The sequence below is a fragment of the Ursus maritimus genome, unplaced genomic scaffold, assembly GCF_017311325.1.
Source record: "Ursus maritimus isolate PB19 unplaced genomic scaffold, ASM1731132v1 scaffold_9, whole genome shotgun sequence".
NCBI classification, from domain to species: domain Eukaryota; kingdom Metazoa; phylum Chordata; class Mammalia; order Carnivora; family Ursidae; genus Ursus; species Ursus maritimus.
In genome coordinates, this window is record NW_024427107.1 from 36,305,071 (window position 1) to 36,329,533 (window position 24,463).

At 37.8% G+C, this 24,463-nt stretch overlaps 1 long non-coding RNA gene across 1 annotated transcript; it reads left to right on the plus strand.

Annotated features, from left to right (window-relative positions):
* Nucleotides 1-13,579: 13,579 nt before the first annotated feature.
* LOC121101644 lies at nucleotides 13,580-17,245 on the plus strand. The gene is made up of 3 exons (XR_005833615.1): nucleotides 13,580-13,843; nucleotides 15,145-15,252; nucleotides 16,212-17,245. It is a non-coding gene; the product is annotated as an uncharacterized LOC121101644 (long non-coding RNA).
* Nucleotides 17,246-24,463: the final 7,218 nt, after the last annotated feature.

Genomic DNA, 24,463 nt, shown 5'->3' on the forward strand with positions numbered 1-24,463 from the left:
CCGGGAGCTTGTGAGAAATGCAAATTCATGGCCTCTATCTCAAACCTGAATCAATCTCCGGTAGTAAGGCTCAGAAATCTGTTTTAACGGGGCGCCTGGGTGGCACAGCGGTTAAGCATCTGCCTTTGGCTCAGGGCGTGATCCCGGCGTTATGGGATCGAGCCCCACATCAGGCTCTTCAGCTATGAGCCTGCTTCTTCCTCTCCCGCTCCCCCTGCTTGTGTTCCCTCTCTTGCTGGCTGTCTCTATCTCTGTCGAATAAATAAATAAAATATTAAAAAAAAAAAAAAAGAAATCTGTTTTAACAAACCATCCAGGCCATTATGTGTGTTAAAGTTTGAGACTCTGTTTTAAGAAATGCAATAGAATTATGCTTGAAATAATTTCCCTTTAGGTTCACAGATCTGTTTTCCTTATGTCCGTTTGCTGCATTTGTCTTCAGGATGTATAGTCTCAGAACTGAGGTTGTTTTTTGGTTTCTGTTTTTGTTTTTGTTTTTTAATTTTTATTTTGTTATATTAGTCACCATAGAGTACATCCCCAGTTTTTGATGCAATGTTCCATAATTCATTATTTGCATATAACACCCAGTGCACCATGCAATATGTGCCCTCCTTAATACCCATCACCAGCCTATCCCATTCCCCCACCACCCTCCCCGCTGAAGCCCTCAGTTTTGTTTGATTAGGAAATTTAATTTTTTTTTTTTTTTGCACCCACTTGAATTCCCAAAACAACTAAAGACATGTTTTGCATTTTGGAAAGATCATTGAAACATGATAATCAGATCAGTAGATTGAATCTACCACTCAGCCTTTTAAAGAAGTACTTAAGAAGGGGACAAACACTCGAATTATGACAACAGAAGAGCTGAGCTGGGGCGCCTGGGTGGCACAGCCGTTAAGCGTCTGCCTTCGGCTCAGGGCGTGATCCCGGTGTTCTGGGATCGAGCCCCACATCAGGCTCCTCTGCTATGAGCCTGCTTCTTCCTCTCCCACTCCTGCTTGTGTTCCCTCTCTCACTGGCTGTCTCTCTCTCTGTCGAATAAATAAATAAAATCTTTAAAAAAAAAAAAGGAGCTGAGCTGATGTGGGACAAGACAAGAAGCGAGACTAAATTTGCTGAAAGTTATGCTAAAGAAATTGGCATCACTATGAAAGACTGGGATGTTGCAGTGGCAGTATCCAGCAGTGGGAGCTGGTTTTTATCTTCTTCCCCTGTCATTATCCTCTGCTCTCCCTCCCCCACCTCAAATACTTGTTTTCCTAATTGTTGAAGAAAAATTATGATCAGTTGGGAGAACAGGAGACTCAGTGATCTTTCATGTTAAGCCGCCCTCACAAATGTGTCGTTGGTTTCAGGAATGTGTTTCTTCTCTACAATCTCAAATCACATCTCTCAAAGCCCAGTTCCCAAACTCCTGCTTTTCCACCCCTTCTCCCCTGGACCTTTTTTCTTTCAATTTCAAACACCCAGCTTTCTTTTAAAAACAAAATTCCTCTGCTTGACTTGTCTGTCCCTTCTCATCCTCTTCCTGAAAAATTATGCTGCCTTTACTCTTTTCACCAATTTCATTCTTTTTTTTTTTAAGATTTTTTATTTATTTTTTCTACAGAGACAGAGACAGCCAGCGAGAGAGGGAACACAAGCAGGGGGAGTGGGAGAGGAAGAAGCAGGCTCATAGCAGAGGAGCCCGATGTGGGGCTCGATCCCAGAACGCTGGGATCATGCCCTGAGCTGAAGGCAGACGCTTAACCACTGTGCCACCCAGGCGCCCCTACCAATTTCATTCTTATCTTTTAAATTTTTTAAAGGAATGCCTGGGTGGCTCATTCGGTTAAGCGTCATGGTCATGATCTCAGAGTCCTGGAATGGAGCCACGCATCAAGCTCCAATTTCATTCTTATCTTTTAAATTTTTTAAAGGAATGCCTAGGTGGCTCATTCGGTTAAGCGTCAGGTCATGATCTCAGATTCCTGGAATGGAGCCACGCATCAAGCTCCGAGCTTGGCAGGAGTCTACTTGAGGATTCCCTCTTTTCCTCTCCCTCTGCCCCTCCCCCCCTGCTCTCTCTCTCTAAAATAAATAAGTAAATATTTAGGGGGGTGGGGAAAGAGGGAGAAACAGACTTCCTGCTGAGCAGGGAGCCTGATGTGGGACTCAATCCCAGAACCCTGGGATCATGACTTGAGCCGAAGGCAGACACTCAACCAACTGAGCCCCCCAGGCACCCCCCTTTTAAAGTTTGATGTCATCGAATTAATGAATCTCTAGGTTGAAAGGAATAATTACACATGTTTATTCCTCAAATTCCTCAAAGACATTAGATAGACAAGTATCTCATGATCAAAAACTTCTACTGATGTTGGAGGAGCCTATTACCTATTCAGTAATGTTCTTCATGTCTAGACAGTTCCGTCAGTTCTTTCCTACATTGATTTAAAAATCTATTTCCCTATTGTATGTATCTATCAGTCCTGGTTCCAAACATTGGGATAGTCTATAGAGGACATCTATTCCCTCCCCGACGTGACAATCCTTTATAATATTTCCAGGTAACTCTTCTATTCCTGATGACTTTTTTTTTTTTTACACTGAAATAATCCCTTCTTCTTTAATTGCTGTTTAAGAGATACGGTCTGTATTTCTTTTAAAATATGGTACCCATAACTGCATGTGATACTTCTAATCCATTTAGGTCTTCTCAGCACAGTTGGGATATCTCCTCCCTTATAAGTAATATATTAAAAGACTATTTTTTAACAGTCACATGACATTGCTTAGTTGATATTTAACTAGAATAAGCTAAAAATCCTGTCTTTTGTAACTATGCTGTTTTGCCTTATCTCTCCTTTTTTATACTCAAAGTTGAGTTGAGATTTTGGTCCATATATAACACTATTCCTTTATCTCTTAATTTTTCTAAATTCATTCTAGTTCCAGCCACTCAGTATAATTTTGGAATCTCCCAGCTTGTCATCCACAAACCTGAAGTTTCCTTTTGTAACTTCATCCAAGTTACTAGTTAAAATGTCGAATGGTACTGGGCCAAGGAAAAGTCTGCAAAATGCCACAGGCTTCCTCCCTTCAACTTGACAAAGCTCAACTAATCATCACTATTTAGATACAACCATGCACCTACTCACTAATGAATATAATTGAAATATTTTTATAGTGTTACACAGTATCATAAAAGACTATGTAATCTACAAGTTTAGCCAAATAATCTCTATTTCCAGATCAGTTTTTAAAGCATTGACTTGTTTTTTTCATCTAAAATGTGTGTTTCAATGTAAGCACACTTTTGTTGGGGGTTTGGGAAGTGAGTACATTAAAATATTAAAAAGGAACACACCTCCTATCCTTACATAGAAACAATATGGTATTGCCCAGGCTCTGCTTATGAAGTCTAGATGCAAGGCACTGTGTCCACCAAAATCTCATGATTAAGGATACCAACTGTATAAAGAATCCCCAAATTCAACATCTGAAGAAAAAAACTAAGAAAACTAAAGATTAAACAGAAAACAACTTTGAAATAAGTATAAATAATACCCTTAGAGAGATTTGAGTGGATATATCTTTAAAATTAGAAGTTGCTATGAAATAGAAACAAAGAAAAATCTAGAAAAAAGTTCAAACTGTGATCCTCAAAATAGTAACCCAAAAGCTGTTTATTCATATTTTTAAAGATTTATTTATTTATTTGAGAGAAAGAGCATGCATGCATGAGCAGGGTGGGGTGTGGAGGCATTGGGGGGAGAGGGAGAGGGACAAGCAGACTCCCCATTGAGAAGAGAGCCCGTCACAGGGCTCCATCCCAGGATCCTGAGATCATGACCTGAGCTGAAGGCAGAGCTTGACTGAAGGAGCCACCCAGGGGCCCCAAGAAACTGTTTATTCTTATAAACTTCTCATTCCACTACTGACCTAGGGAGTTTGTTATGGTAGATAATTAGTCCAAAGCTTCAACATCTATAATCTATGGTTGATTCCTTTATGAGGATATTTCGAGACCCTGAGCAAATGGGGATGTACCAACAAAATAGCTGCAAGTGCTCTTCATTTCCAGTTTGAATTCTCTTCCCCTCATTAAGAATACAAAAAAGAAATAATTAATTGGTTCTTTATTGATCTATGTGGTTAAGTGAGAGTATGGCTTAAATGACCAGATACTCTGCTTGTTCAGAAAGAACATAAAGAGACTGGATGGAATATGATTTACTTTCTGGCATTTTACCAATCAGAAATTAAGCTTCAACCTGTGGACCTTATATCCTTACATGATTTATTAAGATAAAATCATGTTCTGGATTTTTCTGTTATACTACAGGGAGAAACTACTTTGCATAGAGTGTCAAACCTTAATTTTTCTCTTTATTTTTGTCACTTGTTTTAGTGAGAAAATTTAAGGTCTGTCTCTTAGTGTATTTCAATTAAACAATATAGTCCTGTCAGTTATAATCACCGTGTTTAACATTAGATCTTCAGACCTTATTCATCTTATAGCTGAAAGTTTGTACCCTCTTACCAACCTTTTCCTATTTCTCCTACTCCCCAGCCCCTGGCAACAACTTTTCTACTCTGTTTCTGTGAGTGAGTGTAAACTTTTTTTCTTTTTAGCTTCCACGTGTAAGTAATACCACGCAGTATTTATCTTTCTCTACCTGGCTTACATCATTTAGCATAATGCCTTCAAAAGTCCATCCATATTGTTGCAAATGGCAGGATTCCCTTCTTTCTCATGGCTGAGTGATATTCCAGTGTGTGTGTGTGTGTGTGTGTGTGTGTGTATCACATCTTTTTTATCCATTTATCCATTGAGGGACATTTAATTTTTTTTCTATATCTTGGCTATTGTAAATAAAAGTTTTCTTTTAAAAGAAAGGAATAAAAATGATGCCATTTTCTGTACTATTTCTTTACTGTTTCTATACCTTTTTACTGCTGTGATTTGTTTCCCATTAACCTGAAGTTTGGTGAGTTTTCAGTGACTCATATGGCATGTCTGGTCTGGACAAACGCATTTTAGAGGCTAATAAATACAGACTGTTTTCAGAGACTCAGAGAAAAACTTGTATGTTTCCTTCTAGGCAAACTCAGATTTTGGCATAACTGTTCTTCAATTCGGTGACATGTATTCAAAAATGTTTCCTTAAATATTCTTTGAACTTCAGAAATAATTAAATATGTAGTGTGTTAGAATGGAAGAAAGGCAATACTGATGGATAAACTGTAGTGAACAAAGTATTTTTTAAGGGAAAATTTCCTCTCAGTAGGCATAAAAAGCCCTACAATCTCTACCAAAAGCCCCAACCTACCTTTGAGCTCATAAAAGTTTTTTGCTGGAAAACATTGCAGAAATTCCCAGTGGGCTGGCAGAAGGAGAAAGGATTTAAAAGTAGTAGCTAAGCTGACACCCTGGGCACATCTGCTAAAAAAAAAAAAATTAATTAATTAATTAAAAAAAAAAAAAGCCACAATTGCCTGAGACAGCATCATCCACAGTGTTCGATTCCTTGACTTTGTGCTGATGCACCCTCTCCCTGACAGGGGATGTAACAATGAAATTTACTCTTCATTCGTTCTAGAAATCACTAGTGAATATTGACCATGTGTCAGGTAGTAGAGATGCAATGAAAAAGGTAAAAAGCCTGTCCTCAAGGGATTTATATTCTAGTGGGAAAGGAAGACAAAACACAAACCAGAATTGGACAAATTTATTTAAGTGAATAAGATCCCATCAAATAACAATTAGAGTTGTGAAGAAAACAAAGAATAGTGGGTTTCAGAGGGATTGGAGGAGGACGACTTACCTTAGATTTAAAAAATGATTAGGATACTTTTTAAAAAAGCAAGTTCTGAGAGATTTCCCCCCCAGGTAAAGAGGAGGAACCTGCCAGGTGAAGATGTAGAGGATGAGTGAGGCCAATGTTATTGGAGGTGGTGACTGAGGACAGGGGAGTTGTGAGCTGAAGCCATAGTACTGAGAAGAGGCTGGAATCACATAGGACTTTGGGGAAGAGTTTGACTGTCATGATTGTGTAACGAAAGCCCCTGGATACTTTCAAGCAAAGAAATGATATCATGTCCTGTAGTTGATATGTTTGAAGATTACTAAAGATGACTGGAGAGGGGCTAAGCAGCAAGAGCCATTTAGGAGACTGTTCCAGATGATGCTTGGACTGCAGTGGGTAGAAATGACTAGATTTCAAAATTGAATTAATGGGATTTAATACATTTTTTAAATTGCTGTAAAGAAATGTCCAGTCATTCAATGTCAGACTTTTTTCATCTTTCTAAAATAGAATGTATCATGCCACATCTGTTTAATCTTCAAAGGTCCCCAAACATCCACAGGATAGAGGCCAATCTCCTTAACGGCAAGAAACCCTTTAAGTTAGCAGGTAATTTTTCAGGCTCTGCTCCTAACATTACCCTCTATGCTCTGAACTTCAGCTACACCAAACTACTCAGTTTTTCTTTGTCATTGCCTTGTACATGCTGTGAACACTACCTGGAATGCCACTTACCCCTCCTCTCATGCACCCCAGGAACTCTGAGTCATCATTCCCAAACCTCAGGACACTCCCATAATCCCAGAGACAAGTTAGTTGCTGCTTCTCCATGAGCTCATTGCAGCCCAAGTGATTTTTTAATTGTCTTCTAACTTTTTGCAGCAGACTGAGATCCCTGAGGGCAAGGACTATGCTTTGTTATTTGTATTCCTAGAGCCTATATCTCCTGAGTTCTTTAACTGCTTTGGAAATGATTAAATGAGTGGGTGGATCATGCTGAAAATTGAATCATACGGTGTATTCACTCAGTGACAGCATTTCAGGAACATTCTTCACATTATTGTTGGTTTGAGAGTTGCCAAAAGTTGTTTTTGCCATTTTCTTGTACCATCTCATGAATAGCATCTTTTTTTCTTCTCGTCAACCCACAGGTATGCTTCTAGCACAAAATGGCTGGTGGTAAACATGTCACACTCAGTAATGGAGAACCAGCAGAAGACAAGAAAGGACCAAGAAGAAAAAGTCCAAATGAAGCCGAACATCACTGTACTAAATAGCATCTGTCTCACGGTGGGGCATATGAGACTCAGGCATACTTGTATCGCCCAAGAAGGTTCTTAGAATAGTGCCTCCTCTAGGATTTCCTGATTGTTTGGACTATTACTGGAGTTTTTTCACTGTTTGGAACTTTAAGTTATTCAGAAATCAAGGACAAGCTGTGCATATGTCTTGGAAGCATTTCATAGATTTACTGTCTTCATCTGATTTTAGTCATCTTTACTCATTGAGTCAACAGGACAGGCCATAAAGGCAACCACATTTATGAAATTTGTTATCATACCTGTTCGGACAAACTATGATACCTCCATATGAGGCTGGGAAATGGATCGTGACTGCCTGCATATGTGAGTATAATACTTTGCCCTTCAGGCTCTTAGAATCTTACTCTAATCAAGGGGACCTCATAGGCTATTTTTAAAGCCTTGTCAACCTAATATTTCAAATTTCACTGAGGGCCAGTCTAATTGTGGAAAGTAGTCATTTGTATTTCTGATAATACTAAATGTTTAAACGTAGGGCCTTCATGTCCCTGAAAGTTACGTTCATTTATTTCATATTGATTTTACTTACAAATTTTGTGAAAAATAACTGGTAACTTCAGGTTCATTATCCACTAATAATTTATGAACCTGGACTAAGAATCTAAGTCCTAAGTTTAATTCTGCTCCATTCTATTTGGTTCTGAATCTTCTATACATTAAAAAATGTGGGGACATAGAAAGAAGGTCTTCCACAATTAGCATATATTCTATTGAGAGTATAAGACACATATAAAGAAGAGCATAAGCAAAAATGATATACCATCAGAAAAGTATAAACAAGTGCTATAATATTTCAAAAGTGAAGGAGCTCACATTTGCATTGGGGGTCAGAAGAAGTTTCTTAGAGAAAGTGACTATCAAGATAAACTTTGAAAGACTGGATTTTGACAGAAATATAAGGGCATGTACAGTAGAGCATTCCATGTGTAGAAAACAGCATAAGCAAAAGTATGAGGACAGGAAAATAAGAGACGTATTTTATGTGACTGTCCTCCCTGAAACAGTGCAGCAGGTGAATTCAGTTTTCCCCACCTAAGTGGAAGAGGAGCCTGGTGAGATGCAGTGAGGCTTTGGGACCAAATTCTACTTTAGGATCATTTCCAAATTCATCAAGCCACTTTATTTTTTATATTTATTTATTTACTTATTTTTAGTAGACTCCACACCCAGCATGTAGCCCAACATAGGACTTGAACTCACAACCCTGAGATCAGGACCTGGGCTGATATCAAGAGTCAGATGCTTAACCGAGTGAGCCATCCAGGTGCCCCAAGCCACTTTAATCATGGGTTGTAGAAGGGTAGGAAAAATAAAAGTAGATAAATTCTTAAAACTACTATATAAAACTGTTTCTTTATCAATTGGAAAGTGTAGGATTTTTGTTTTTTAAACAATGGACTTTTATCCTATTGAGAGTCCTTCCTGAATACGGATTCTTATGATGTAAGCAGCATAATGCTGTGTTTCATGTACTGCGTTCCTTCTTTCCATAGGAACCATAATATTTACTCACTGCAGGAGTGTGAACTAGGAAAGCAGAGTTCAGGACATCTTCATGTATGCAAAATCTTGGCCCTCATCTTAGTTATATCTAGGAATGGCTACTTTGTTTTTAAAGGTAAGACCAAAAGCTAGGCTTATGTAAGTAAACAAAAAAAAAATACCCATGAAGTAGTTCAGCAAATATGAACTATTATATTACATGAATATCAACCTACAATATAGTTCTCAGAGTCCAAGCTAGACTGTTTAGTAGGTTTCAAATTGTGTCACCGAGTTTCAAATGTAGCCACTATTAAGTGTTCTGACCATAAAAAAGTACTATTTAGCTTTTACATTTTCAATAGCTTTTCAGCATAATATCTCATTTGATCATCAAAACCAACCTATGTTACCTAATGGCCATTTTAGGAAATCCAAATATTGTTTATTCATAAAAGACATCTTAACAGTTTTCTTTTTTTAATTTTGACTGTAGGGTCTGAACTTGGGATAGGCAAAATCAAGAATATTTTTAAGAAAACAAAACATAAGTCATGAGTATTTAAAGATAAGAAATATTTACAAGCAACATTATCAAAATACACAGCAATAAACAATGGTTATTAGAAATAATTGTTTTTTAGAAACAATTTTTTTTAAAGCAAGGAATCTTTGAAAACATGATTTGAGAGAATGTCAAAGAGCACTAACAGTTGTTTGTGAGTAAAAGGAATTTCTATTTCAGGCACAAAATAACTCAGTCATTTTACAGAAAAGAAAAAAAGACCCAAGCTCTAATTATAATCCTTTATCCTTTTGTTCATTCATGTAACAATTTGCAGTAAAAGATTTAACAATACACTTTTATATGTTTGTATTTAGCTAATACAGGTATATAAATACACAATAATTGATACATATAAAGCTTTAAAATATTAACTTATCAATATGTCAAATAACTGTATATATATTTTTCAATGTATGTGAATATACATTTTTCAAAATGGTAATTATGTATATCATAGTAAGTTTATCATTTTGGAAAACTATAAAAATTTTCTTAATAAGCAAACATATATTTAAGAAACATCCTATGGAATAAATAAAGTGAGTTTTACTCCTACTTTATGGATCAGGAAGTGAGACTTGGGAAGAGAAAGTGATTTCCCAAGGTTACTCCAGGAAAGACACTCAGGAAACATTTCATTTGGCAAACGCTGGCTCTGGGCCTAGCACAGTGCTAAGCATTAGCTAAACAAAGACTGACAGGGCGTACCCCTGTCCTTGAGGAGCAATATCCATCTTTAATGCAAGTCTTCAAAATCTTAGCTATGTATAAAAGAAAAAAAAAACACCATAGTAACAGACTATGGAAAAGGCACTCGAATATCCAGTCAGAAGACTTAGGTTCCCCTCGACTCTAGCAGTGTGGAGCCATTTGAGAAAATTACTGAAATATGCCAACTTTCAATTTTCTGACCCATTAAATGAGTGGCTCTCAGGTGAAATTCCTAAGGACTTATCAGTACCAAAAATTCAATGAAGTGTAGAACATTTAGAACTGGTACTTACAGGTCTAAAGTCAATATCAATACCATTATGTGATGAATATACCTTTTCTTATGAGCTTGCTATATTCGTAAGATTATCTACTTTTTAAAAACCTTCTGATTATAGTATTTGTTTTGTTTATTACTAATGTACTTTTAAGCCATGAAAATCAGCGCCATCCAAAGAAGCTCCAGTAATACCTCAACTTAAGTCAAAACCTTCACAAAATTATCTTTCAACAAGCATGTATTTTCCTCACAGAGAGGAAAAAAGTGGGGGAAAAAAGCATTTTTGCCTTTAAGGAGATCTGATTAGGGATAAAAAGAGAAAACCAAATCTAAAACAACTATCCAAAATGTACATGTCTACTAAAACCAGGAAGTTTTTAGTAAAATCTGTGCCAAACACGATGTGGAAATTAGAAAGAAACAGACACAAGCTGAACTGACAGGTTCACCAGGAGAGGGCCAGTTGGCTGTTTCCCAAGACACCTGGCAGGGTTTCTGACATTCCTTCACCAAACTTCAGGTTCCACCTTCAGTTTTATAAAATCAGGCATGGGCCTTGGCATTAAGCTGAGAGTGGATCCATCCATCAGACTGGGACCCACAGATTCTAAGACTAAAACTCGGAATGCAGTACTGTTTTACTCACTAAGGATGAGACATAGAACTGCTGTTGGGCCTCCATGATTTTGTGAAAAAGATGTTTTCTTCCACTGGTGAGATCTGTGCTGAAACATAAATGGTAAACAAAAGAACGTAGAATAAGAGGCGTCTGGTTATTTCCCCAACAGAGATACCATAGTCAAGGCTTTAGACTTGAGTACACTTTACCCGAGAAACGCTTCCGCGGACGTGACAAAGACCGCTTCCATGACCTTCTGCCCCCTCTTGCAATTGGTCGTTCCTTACATATGTTAGTTCCTCCCAGAAAACTAGCTCCTTTTCAAATTATGAAATATCACAAATGTGCAGAATATAGCAAGGATTCCATATACCACACATTCTAGGTGCTGTCTTTGTTTCAGACTTCTTTTTAAAGAAATAAAACAATATAAACAGAACTAAAGCTCCATTCCTCTATCTTTCTCTCAACACCACCACCTTTTTCTTCCCAGAATAAATAACTGTCCTGATGTAAAGATGAATCATCCCATGCATTTTTTTAAAAATCTTACAACATATGAATATATCCACAGTAGTGTCATTTCATTAATAGCACTACCTTATACATATCTCTTTGCAGTTTCCGGTTGTCTCTCAACATACGTTTTAAAAGATATGACCACGTTGATGTATGTAGCACTGCATTTGGCATAGCACACTATGGCAGAAAGTAGACTTTATTATTTTATGTATGTATGTATGCATTTTATTATATGTTTGTGTGTAAGACACCTGATACAGAGCTCACAGGGCTAAATACTAGGTGTAGGCAGGGCTGCATTCCTTTTTAGAGACTCTAGAAGCAAATCCATTTCCTTGTGTGTAGGTTACAGCCAGAATTCCGTTCCTTGCAGTTGTAGGTCTGAGGTCCCCATTTCATGCTGCTGTCCTCTGAGAGTTGTTCCCAGCTTTTTTTTTTTTTTTTAAGATTGTATATATTCATTCAAAAGAGAGACCACAAGCAGGGGGAGGAACAGAGGGAGAGGGCCAAGCAGACTCCATGCTGAGCATGGAGCATGATCCCAGGACCCTGAAATCATGACCCGAGCCGAAATCAAGAGTCAGATGCTTAACCAACTGAGTCACCCAGGCACCCCGACTTTTTCCCAGCTTCTAAGGGCTGCCTACACTTCTTGGCTCGTGGTTCACTTCTTCCATGTTCAAAGCCAGCAAGGATTAGAAGAAGCCCTCTGAAAATTTCAATCTATCCTTCTTTTCCCCCAAATAATACAAGGTAATCTCTTGATCTTGAAGTCATCTGATTGGCACTCTTACTTCCATCTGTAACCTTAATTTTCTTTTGCTATCTATGCAATATATTCACAGGCATGACCTTGGGTTTAGACTGAGGGGGATAAAATCTGCCTGCTACACAGCTAATGCCTCCGAATTTCGTCTTTTGTCACCTAGCAAGGATGAGGGAAGGTACTTTCTCTGATGGAAAGCTTCATGCCTATTATGTAGCTATAAATACGCTTGTAGGAAGTGAACATAATTGACTTTTTCAAAACAAAGACCATACTAGTTTGTTTATTTCAGGATGACAGTTTCTTAATGGATTAGAGGGAAAGAGAGGAAAGATGTCTTGGAGGAACTGCTTTAAACTCCGAGGAGAATCATCACCTTTGCCCGTAAGAAAATCTTCCATTTGGATGCAAATGCTTGTACTATTGGATTCTTTTCCAAATGTTCACACAGTAAAATGTCCTTTAATTTTTCTTCTGAGGAATCTACCAGTGGCCATTTCTATATCCGTGCGCGTTGTGACCGTTCTTTATTTGTTGACCAATGTGGCTTATGATGTCATCCTACTTATGCCTTCTCTCCTGACTAATGATGCTGTTGCTGTGGTAAATTTGAAAGGATCTACGGATCTTTGGCTCCATTGAGAAGTTTTTCATAAGAGGAAAATATGAGCAATTTGCACCTCTCTGTGCCAGGTCCATTGTTGAAAAAAAATGAGGAAAATAATAACATGGGAGCATTATGAGAATTAAATGAGCTAATACATGTAAGTCTTACCACAAAGCTTGATATAGCAATCAAGGTTTATTCTTCACTGTTCTTACACTAACTTCAAGAAGAAACACTCATTACGGTCACAGTTATCAACTAAGGACCACATTAGGCATACCAGGCAGCACCAGGAGGGGTGGTTCTGTTTCTCTATGGCAACTTAGTGTGGACCCACAAAAACAGCCATAGGATTTCTCCGCCAAATCTACTTACAGTCAAAGTAGTCACCAGAGTTGAGATGGGGATTTTTCAGCCATGTTTATGTCACTGTATTGGTGACCTGAATGGTTTCCAAGGGCCTGAGTTAAATTATCCAATTCCCTGCCCAAAGTGCTAAGACTGCATCTATAACAAGTTCATGTGAGGAGGTTGGCTGATAAGACTCGTGTGAGGAATTGATTGTGTCTACAGTAACCTAACATTCAGTCTTGTTTCACTATTTTTCTTTTTTAACCTTTTATTTCCACCTTTGCAAAAACTCTAGATTAGATATGCCTAGATCTGATTCCCAAACTGCTGCATTTTTTAGATATTCTAATTTCCTATAAAATCAAGAAAAAAAGAAAGAAGAAAATTATGCGGCCTCACACGAGAGTAGAGTTTGGCCTAGTATGCCTTTATAAATTCAGCATTAGATAATTGAGGGGAAATAAACCTAGAGAAATATTTGTAAACATGTATGATGTGGATACTCTTTTTCTTTTAGGTTTTAATTGGCTAACTTACAGTTCATTGATACTTCTCTATATGAACCATAGGGATCATCAGTTTCTTAATCTGTATTGAGTCCATTCCATGCCAAATCTGTATCCTGAGATTAGTGCTAAAAATAAACTAGATTCCCAATAATGAGTTTTCTTTTTACTAATAGCTTTCTTTTCTTATTCCCTCCCTGCCCCCAGACATTTGGTAATAAGGTCCTAAGGCATGTTCAGAGACTCATTCCTATTACAGTGGCCATGGCTTCTGTCAGTGAACTGAACTCATCAATCATTACAGCATCCAGGTAAGAAAATCAAATGTGCTGTGGGTCGTTTGTGTTTTCAAAGCTCAGCTAAAGGAAATCGATAACGTCTTATGTTTAGTGTCACTAATGAACAACAGCCAAGCCTTTTGATTATCTGTTGTTATTGTTTTTACCATAAACCTATTTCAGGGATTTCAAATGTTAAAATAGAGATTGTTTGGTCATGTTTGTCTTTCACTAGTTAATGCATAAATGTAGCCTGTTTTAAATGGACTCTAAAAAAGAGTCAATCTTTTCCAGGATGTGGGACAGCAGGGTTTGCATGAAAACTGTTTAGTAACATCACATACTGCAAATAGTTGTCAGTCAGGATAATTGCAAAACAAAGTACAAATGTGGAAAAGTGCTGAGTGAATGAATCCACAGGGAGAAGAGCCAACTGGTGAACACAGCAAAACAAGCGGTAAAAAAATCAATGCTAATACACACCGCTTCCCCAGTGTACTTAAAATCAGATCCCTTGGTTGGCCATTTTAGCTGCCCTACCGTGGCTAGAATAATGACGGGCCATCAGAAAGCTGCTCAGCAAAGTAATTGCAGGAGAGAAGAGATTAGGGTGTAGGTGTGCTGGAAGGAGATTTTGGGGAAATGTTTCTAATTTGGGATGGTGAGTAGGAAGGATGGAGCAGTTCCCACCATCATTTAAGTCTCACCTATTTCTATGGAAATGATAATAACAAATTAGTTTTGCTAATCTTATCTCATTTGCTGTAACAAACCTGAGGAATTGTTGTGAAGGATGGTATCTTTATCCTTATCTTCAAATTGAGTAACCAGCTCATTCGAAGTGATCTAACAGATTAATCCAAGGTCACATCAGTTATCAGTAGAGCTCAGGACTCATATTTCTGACTCCAGTCCAAGTGGCTTCTCCACCTCACCATACTTCCTCTTGTTAATAATGACTGAGGTCTGCTTCTGTCTAGTGTGAAATAGGATTTGGCTCCCATTTTTCAGTTTCTTGGTTGTCTTATTTAGTGGTTGCACTAAATCTCAGTGGGCAGCACTTGGTCCTGTTCTCTTTACATCCTTTTTCTTACTCCTAATAAATGACTAAAAAAAAAAAAAATGGCAAGTACAAGGGGATTTCCAGTTCTACTGTCTGGTTTCTGTGTGGTCTCTGATTTTTCAGGAAAAAAAGAAAAGTACCTCATTATGTGTGTCCTGTGAATTTCTCTCTTGTTCTTGCCCTGCATATTTACATTAGAAATATCAGTTGCTGTGTTTGTAGAGCACCTAACTGATGACAGCTAGCACTTCTCATCTCTCATTCTTCACAGCCATTTTTCAGGCTCTTCTATGTGGCCCCAACAGAAGGGCACCTTCCCTGCAGTTTAAGCATGATTCATGTGGGATGACTCATACTTGTCCCTGCTCTTCTCTTCAAAGTAAGTAAATCTGATGTATATCTTACAGAAACTGTTATCGTCAAGAATTCCTTGCTTGTCCCACTCATTTTCTATATTCATTTACTTGAGAATATTGAGATCTCTACCCAGCTTTAAGATAAGGAATGCAGGGGCCTATGTCTTGCTGAGTCCCAAGGGAGAACAGCATCTTAAAGCTTCCTGCTCTATGAGGCACCTAAGACCCTGGGCCAGAGTCTGAGCAGAGACAGTAAACAAGATGTAGAGTCTGGAAATAGGAAGGCTCCTAGAAACAGTAAGTAACGCTTTAGCTGAGTTGTCATGAATTGGAAATTTCCCTGTGGTCAGGAAAATAGGAAAAAAGGGATAGTCAAAAAAGAGAGATTATATAGGAAAAGATACTGAACATAAAATGGATCATTTGTACCTAGTTGTGCAGTGTTTACTATGTGCTACACACTAGATGTCATCACAAGATGGGGTAGAGATTGACTTGGGACAAGACATTTGGCAGCCAGATGGTCTTTTAAAACAATGAAACACATCATTTCATTCTCCTATTTAATAACCTTCAAAGGCAGGTTCCCTTGTAAACAAAGTAAAATCCAAATCCCTTAGCATGACCCACAATGCCCAATATGATCAGCCCTGAGAATTTCAACAAGCTCATCTCCTGCCACATCCACTATACTCCAGCCCCCTGGCTTTTTTCTGTCTGTTGTACAGGGCAAATCTTTTTGCTTCTCCAGGGCATTTGCATTTATTTTTTCCTGGCCTGCTTATCCCTCAACTTTCAGGTCTTACCTCAAATGCTTTGAGAAGTCTTTCATTAGCACCCTGAGATAGAAGCCATCTTTCCCCAACCCACTGCCCAAGACTACCTCTGTCCCATCTTCCTGTTTTACATATAATCGCATAGTATTGATTAAACCTAAAATGTCTGTTTTCTTTGTATTATCTGCTTTCTCCAACAATTATAGAATTGTTAGAGAAGAAGAAATCTTATAGAAGCTCTATGGAAACAGAAATCTTGTCTGTCTCTTAGACAATTCTCTATCCTCAGCATCTAGAAGACTTGGCAATCATCTGTTGAATAAATGGATGAATCACTGTCATGAGGGTGAGTAAACTGATGAGTGTTCATGATCAGGAGAAATTAGACTATTTTAAAGGGTTTTTCTGGGTAGGGTTTTCCAGAATAGGAAACTTAAAGGCTGGGGGCAGCTGGGTAGCTCAGTCAGTTAAGTATCTGACTCTTGGTTTCGGCTCAGGTCATGATCTCAGGGTTGTGAGATCAAGCACTGCATGGGGCTCTGCACTGCACTCTGTCCCTCTCCCCATGCTTCCTTCTCTAAAAAGAAAAAAAAAAACTTAAAGTCTGAGTTGATAAGACATAAATAATAATCCATGAGTACCTACCTTATAAAAGTTTCTTAAGAAAGGATCTTAATATAGCAAGCATGACTATATTCACTGTAAATATATACATTGTGAAATCCTGGAAATATATACCAATGAATTCAAATTTTATCTCTATAACACTATACATTCTTTGTGTTGGTAGGGCATGGTAGCTATGATGTATCTTCTGGTGTTGGGGTTAATGTAGAACATGAAATCAGCCATAATACCTAGCTTGCTAAAATGTAACACAGAGGCCACTGAGGGCAGGGAAGGTTTGGAGAAGGGTGTAGGCCTTTGGAATGCTGAGGCTTGCATGACCACGCTGCCGTTGCAGCGTCTCGGGGAGTTGCCCGCCAGAAAACTTCCCTAGCCCAAACAGCTGCCCTGTGATCTAAGAGATGTAGGCATTGTCCCCTAGGCTATGTTTAATAGAACAGCAAATTAGCATATCGTATCTTTCCTGCAAACAGATCCTCCCAGTTTCAGGGAAACCTCTTGTCACACATCTTGTGCTTGAAGAACAGTGATAAGGATTTGTAATTATCCTGAAGGACCAATAAAAGTAGGAGCAAGGAAGAGCAAAGGGTCTTCGCCTCTGAGCCTTGACCCCCTTGCCTTCTTTTTGCTTTCACGGCAAAGTTTGGAGTAATGTTTCATCCGTTGGTACAGGGATTGCTGGTCATTCCCAGCATTCCAGTGGAAGACATTTTCCAACTCATCATCATTCCTTCAGCTACTGGCTCTATGTGAGGCTCTCAATTACAGGATTAATGTATGTGAGGAAAACATAAACTGAAAGACCAAGGCCAATCAGAGTGAGTAAAACACATACTATCTAGGAATGCCTTACAATATTTCTTGAGAATTTAACTAGTGTATATTAATGATTATATGATTTCTTGTTAATTTTTTTAAATAAAATAAAATGAAAATCAGAGACAATCTTTGAATTTTAAGTAGACTCCATGCCCAATGTGGGGCTAGATCAAGAGCAGCAAATTCTATCAACTAAACCATGCAGTCGCCCCTTGAAAAAAAAAATTCTTTACTCAACACCTATATATCTAGGAATTTATTCTAAGGATAAAATTTAACAAATGAAATATATGTGTGACAATGTCAACTATATCTTTATTTGTAAGAGCAAAAACAAATGAGAAAATAGCCATCACCTTGATGGAGAACTATATGGATAACAAAAATGATATCTATAAAACCAAGAAATACTTACATGATAAAATATTTAACTGAAAATAACATAATAGATGATAGCATTAGCAGTATGTTGGGTCAAACACAGATTTTGGAATATGACATCCATATTCATATATCCAAATCACACTTAGTTACTTGGGAATCATATGACCTTGGGTATGTCTACTAACCTCACTAAGCTGTTTTCTTATTTATAAACTAGAAATACCAACGGCATCAATTCTGTGTCATAGGAGCAATTTTTTGTTAACTAAAATTCATTTATAAAAATTTTATTGAAATGCTTCGTTAAAAATATTCATGCGAAAGTCATTGACTCTCAAAAATTGTTACCTTCTTTGCAACACACATTTTAGATTTAACTTTCGTATCTCCTCATTGAAATAATTAACAGAACCTGCTGCTGTGTTATGAAGCACTTTACAAGGCTAACTACACAATCTTGCTGGTGAGTGACACCTAAAAATCAAGAGCTAAGACTAAGCAATAAGAAAGTACTAATAACTTAGCAAAGTTGTGGTTTTCATTTGTTTTCCTGAATTGTATTCTTTTTTTTTTTTTTAAGATTTTATTTATTTAGGTGACAGAGAGACAGCCAGCGAGAGAGGGAACACAGCAGGGGAGAGGGAGAGGAAGAAGCAGGCTCCCAGCCGAGGAGCCCGATGTGGGACTCGAACCCAGAACGCCGGGATCATGCCCTGAGCCGAAGGCAGACGCTTAACGACTGCACTACCCAGGCGCCCCTCCTGAATTGTATTCTTATTTACCATCATAAGCCATTTTTTATTTAGAAGAGAGGTAATGAAGTTTCATTCAGGGACAGTCAAGAGATGTTGAACTATTGGAGTGCCTGGTGGGACTGTAGGTCAAGCATCCAACTCGGTTTCGGCTCAGGTCATAATCTCAGGGTCATGAGATCAGCCCCCGTCATGCTCCACGCCTAGCATGGAGTCTGCTTAAGACTCTAACTCTCCCCTTGCTCACTCGCTCTCTCTCAAATAAATAAATCTTTTTCAAGAGATGTTGAACTATTAATAGAGATGAAAGAAAGACATAATAATCAGTAGAGGAAAAGAAAGCAGAAGGAATGAAGAGAACAGAGGTAATGGGTTGTTGAAATGGAAAAATAAATCTGGGTATAATTTTCACAGGTGGCTGTGATTTCCAGATGATGGAATAGGATATCTAGGAGCAGCATTTTACTCAGTGGTTTCATTTCAATTGAGCAATTCTAAAATTCAGAAAAATTCAGATAATATGATGTGCCATTTCTGCCTCATGAATTTACACTGAAGGTTGTGATACAAAATACATTACCAAGCTTATTACACTGCCTCCATGCTTCAGTGATTCAGGCTGTGGTGATACCACATTTGGCTATAAAAGCTAGCTGGCTTATTGATTCTTGTAACATTGGCAGCACTCAGTGAGTATTATAAATACCAAGAACCATTTTTACCCCCTCTTTTGTAAGTTTATTAGGAGATTTGTGCTCTTTTACCTAAAGATGTTTTTGCTTATAATTGCTGTTACCAATTTGAAATATTTCAGTAATACATCCCAAAGTATTTCAATCCAGAAAATTGGGGTTGGGAGTTAATATGTTTCTTAAATGTAAGGCACAGATAAAATAATTTTAGTTTTCCATTCTTTTGACACTTTTCATGGCCGAAGGAAGATTGGGCTAAAGATTTCAGTATTAGGGGGTTACCACACGCAGTCAAGAGTCGTTAAGAGTCATTATTCCTGTGACTAAGTTTCTTGGGTTTAGGGTCATCTCAAACATCACAAACAGCTCTGAATTTGTCACTATGTTAGCAAAATTAATTCTTTAATTCTTGACCCACTGTTTTTATTTCTAACATGAGAGGGGAAACAATATGGCAGCAGTTGTAGGCACCTTACACCAGGAAAATAGAGCTGGTGAAATAAAGAGCAAGTGTTAGGATAGGCCAACTGGTAGTTCCTATATTTATATACTCATATTTTTTTATATTATATTCTCATATATTTTATAACATATATTTTTGTTTCCTTTTATCCATAGCTAAGACTCTTCTCTCCTGGGTTACTGGGTGGCTCAGTCAATTAAGCATCTGCATTTGCCTCGGGTCATGATCCTAGGGTCCTGGGATCGAGTCCCACATTGGGCTCCCTGCTCAGTGGGGAGTCTGCTTCTCCCTCTGCCCCTCCTCCTACTCATGGGCTCTCTCTCTGTCTCTCTCTCTCTCTCTCTTTCAAAAATAAACAAATACATAAATAAAATTTTTTTAAAGACTCTTTCCTGTAGTTCATTGCTTGTGTATACTCTCCCTGGTGATATTCCCTCTCTAGGTGATAAAATCAACTCCTTAATTGGAATTGGAATTTACCTTGAATTCCTGAATATTTCTTGAAAGTATATTTTATCAGTAAAAAGTAACCTTCAAATTTACAAAGGCTATGGGAAGAAATACAAACTCAACTTCCTTTCCATTGCATTCTGTGACTTGCAATGGCACCCATGCAAATGGAATAAAAGCTTGTATGCGTAAAATGCTAGAACTTCCCTCTTTCACTTCCCTCCAAAACACACTCACACATCTGAAAACATTCAGCGGTGTCTAGCACAAGTCAGGCACTTAACAAATGTTATGTTCCCTTTCCATTGTATAGAACTGTGTTCATCACCAAACATTTCATTAGGGAATAATGGCTACAGCAAAAAGCAGGGAGATAACTCAGCCATTAGAAATGTGAGCTTTGGTATCAGACCTGGTTTTGAATTCTGACTTCACCATTTAACAGTTCTCTGTTAAAAGTACTCAAACTCTGATTCTTAGTTTCCTCATACACAAAGTAAGGACACCACTAGGGCCATAGGATGGTTGTTATAAGTAATGCGCTATTGCATGCAAAGCACTTAAGAGCATACCTAGCACATAGTATGTACTCAATTATAAAAACAAAACATTTTAAATTTAAAAAAATAGTGCATACTTACCAATCATAAAAGAAATGTAAAACAAATCACAATGAGCCGTTAGGATGGCCACTATCAAAAAAAAAAAAAAAGGAAAAGAAAAAGAAAAAGAAAGTCGCAAATATTGGCAAAGATGAAGGACCTGGTAGGAAGGGTCCTCAAAAAAATGAAATATTAGAATTGCCACATGATCCAGCAATCCTACTTCTGGGTATTTATCTAAAAGAACTTACATCAGGATCCCAAAATGATATCTATATTCCCATATCCATTGCAGCATTATTCACAGTAGCCAAGAGGAGGGAAGAGCCAAATGCCCATTGATGGATGAATAGGTAAAGAAAATGTAGTAAATATATACAATGGAATATCACTCAGCCTTTAGAAAGAAAGAAATTCTATCACATGCTGCAACATGGATGAATCTTGAGGGCATTATGCTAAGTGAAGTAAGCCAGTCACAAAAGTACTAATACTGTATGATCCTACATATATGAGATGTCCAGAGTAGTCAAAATTATGAAAACAAAGTAGAAGGGTAGTTGCCAGGGCCTGGGGTGGAAGGGTGAAATGGGGAGTTGCTCAATGGGTATAGGGCTTCAGCTTTGCAAGATAAAGCTTCTAGAGATCTGTTACACAACAATGTGAATGTGGTAAAGGTACTGTGCACTTAAAAATGGTTAAGAAGGTAAATTTTACATCATGAGCTTTTTGCAATTTTTTTTTAAATAGGGCATACTTACAAAAAAAAAAAAAAAGATTGTGTCTGTAAGGATGTGCTCTCCAGGGCTTCTCCAATGCCAGAAGAGAGAATGGGAAGGAGAAAGGAGAAACGGGTATAGAAAAGAAAGAATGACCTTCAGTTCTATAAATATGTTTGTAGGGTTCCTTTAGGTTAGAGGGAGAGGAAAGGCCATATAACATAGAAAAGTCTGATCAGAAGCAGCCTTTTTCCCTCAACTTTGGGGGAACGCAAAAGAAGACACTGGAAATAACCCATCCTGAGTAAGCAAGTGTCTGTCAATGTATTTGTATAAATGCTTTGCCTCAGAATTGAAAATAAGAAGTGTTGTGAGGAAGGACACAAAACTTTAAGAAGGAGGGAAGGAAAAAGCATTGCAGAAAAAGCCTGTAGTGTGGTGTCAGGATGAGGAGTTTGAATCCTCTTTCCACTACTTGCTTAACCTCCCGGGGAATTACTTTATTCATCAGTAAAAGTGGGGATGATCTTGCTTTTCTAACAGAAGCACTGTGAGAGTTAAACCCAAAGATACTGTGCCTGAAACATTCTTTTTATCCCATGAAACAGAATACACATTTTAGTTGTGGTTTTTATAGGTAAGCAAACTCTGGTTAACAACCAGAACGGGGAAAAACAATGATTTCCACATCCAGCCTGTTCACAGGGCTAATCATGTATTATTTTGATATCTACTGTTAGTCTTGTTTGTAGATGTCAATATTGATTCAGAAGGGAAGTGTGGGCTACTTCTTATATCCAAAGTGCAAATGTAGCAACCTGCTCCTGTGCTTTACAAGTTCTTATTAAAACAAGGATGCCTACCTATATCAAGATATACACTAATGATCTTAAGCAGCTCATTCACAGAAAATTAATAAGTAGTTTTACAATCATAAAGTAAACAAGTGAACAGAAGTCCAGCTCCTACAAAAGTATTGCTTATTTAGTAGCTCACAGTTTCATCTCACGGAGTCAGGTATTTTTTGCCAATGTTTCCTGCATATAAACAGTAATAACATTGTCCCACTGGTTTCCACTTCACTGATCTATTCTTGATTTATATCAGTTGTGAACCTTTCCACTTTGGTATCTCTTTGAACTTGCTCTCAACATATCCTCTTTCTGTGCAGACAGTTGGAAGAGAAAAACTTGCATTTGTATATGAGCAGAAAGAGAAAGATAAGGAAATAAAAAGGCTTTGAGGAAAAGTAGACATTTCTATGACAATCCCTGGTACATTTTTTTTAAAAAGTCTAAACAATCTTCATGAGTCATCCAACCTGAAGGTTAGCTGTTATATAGCAAATTCTTTAAGATGAGGAACTTGAACATTTAAACAGAATGATTGACAGATGCTTTGTCACATTTCCTAACTTTTCTAAGTAAACCAAGAGTATGTCATGGAGATTGTTCTTCGATTAGGCTTCACGTCCATGGCATTCTGGTTTAGAGGAACGAGCACTAGAATTGGAGTCTGAATTCTAGCCCTGTCTTTGTCCAGTGATGTGACTGTGGCCCTTTCCCTTAATTCACAGGCTTTACTTACTCTACAAAGTTGCCTAAAATGTCTAACATTAGAGATTAGGAAATACTGCATCTTACAAGAATCCATAAGTTCAAACTTCTCCTATAGAAAGAAAAAAAAAATGCCTGCTTTGGGCTCTCATGTGAAGACATCAGTTTGGGTTGTCTTAGTGGATCAGTAAGACCCAGAAAGGTCCACTGGGAGGTGCGGGAACAAAGAGCAGATACAGTTGCTTGAGGCCGAGTGTCTCAATAGAAGGAGAAATAGAATGGGTTATCCTGTGTCCTTCTGCCTGCCTTTTTTACTCAAGGTCACAGCTGGCTGAGAACTGAAGGTGACGTGGTCTGGGGAGAGGTTGTTAAATGATCACAGGAGAAGGAACAGTTGCTCAGAAGTGTCACCAGGAAGATGGGAGAAAGATGTTTACCTGAGATTTTTCAATGACTTTCAGGAGGGAGGATTATATCTGACATTGCATTAGCAAAGGAGAAGGTGCAATATGGAAGCATGGCAAACATAAAAATAACATTTTTATTCACGTAATACATGCACATTGTGGAAAAGTTCAAAGGTGTAGATGATCACAAAATAAACTCATTACCAATAAGCACAAAGATAAGTATTTGTTAACATTTTGCTGCATATCATTCCAGGCTTTTCATGTATCATCTACACAAAAATATATACCTTTAAAAAATAGTATTATTCAAAAGTGCCATCAGATTTGGGGTTTAGTAGAAGTTACATTATGTTGACAAGAGGTTTGTTTTCACGATGTATGGCAATGGCCTTTCAATTTGGGAACTTCTGTATTGTTCAGACGTGTACTTTTGCAGTTGTAAAAAGTATCAGATTCTATTCTCTGTGGGTTGTGTGTGCTAAACAAGTCTTAAATTGTGATTTTTAAAATCAAGATCATACAATTTCTTTTTTTTCCTTTTTTCTTTTTTTTAATTTTTTTATTATGATATGTTAGTGACCATACAGTAGTACATCATTAGTTTTTGATGCAGTGTTCCATGATTCATTGTTTGCGTATAACACCCAGTGCTCCGTGCAATACGTTCCCTCCTTAATACCCATCACTGGCTTAGCCCTATCCTCTACCCCCTTCCCCTCTGAAACCCTCAGTTTGTTTCCCAGAGTCCATAGTCTTTCATGGTTCATTCCCCCTTCTGTTTACTCCCCCTTCATTCTTCCCTTCCTTCTCCTACCGATCTCCCTGCTATTTCTTATGTTCCATAAATGAGTGAAACCATATGATAACTGTCTTTCTCTGCTTGACTTAGCATAATCTCCTCCCGTCCCGTCCATGTTGCTGCAAATGTTGGGTAATCCTTCTTTCTGATGGCTGAGTAATATTCCATTGTATATATGGACAACA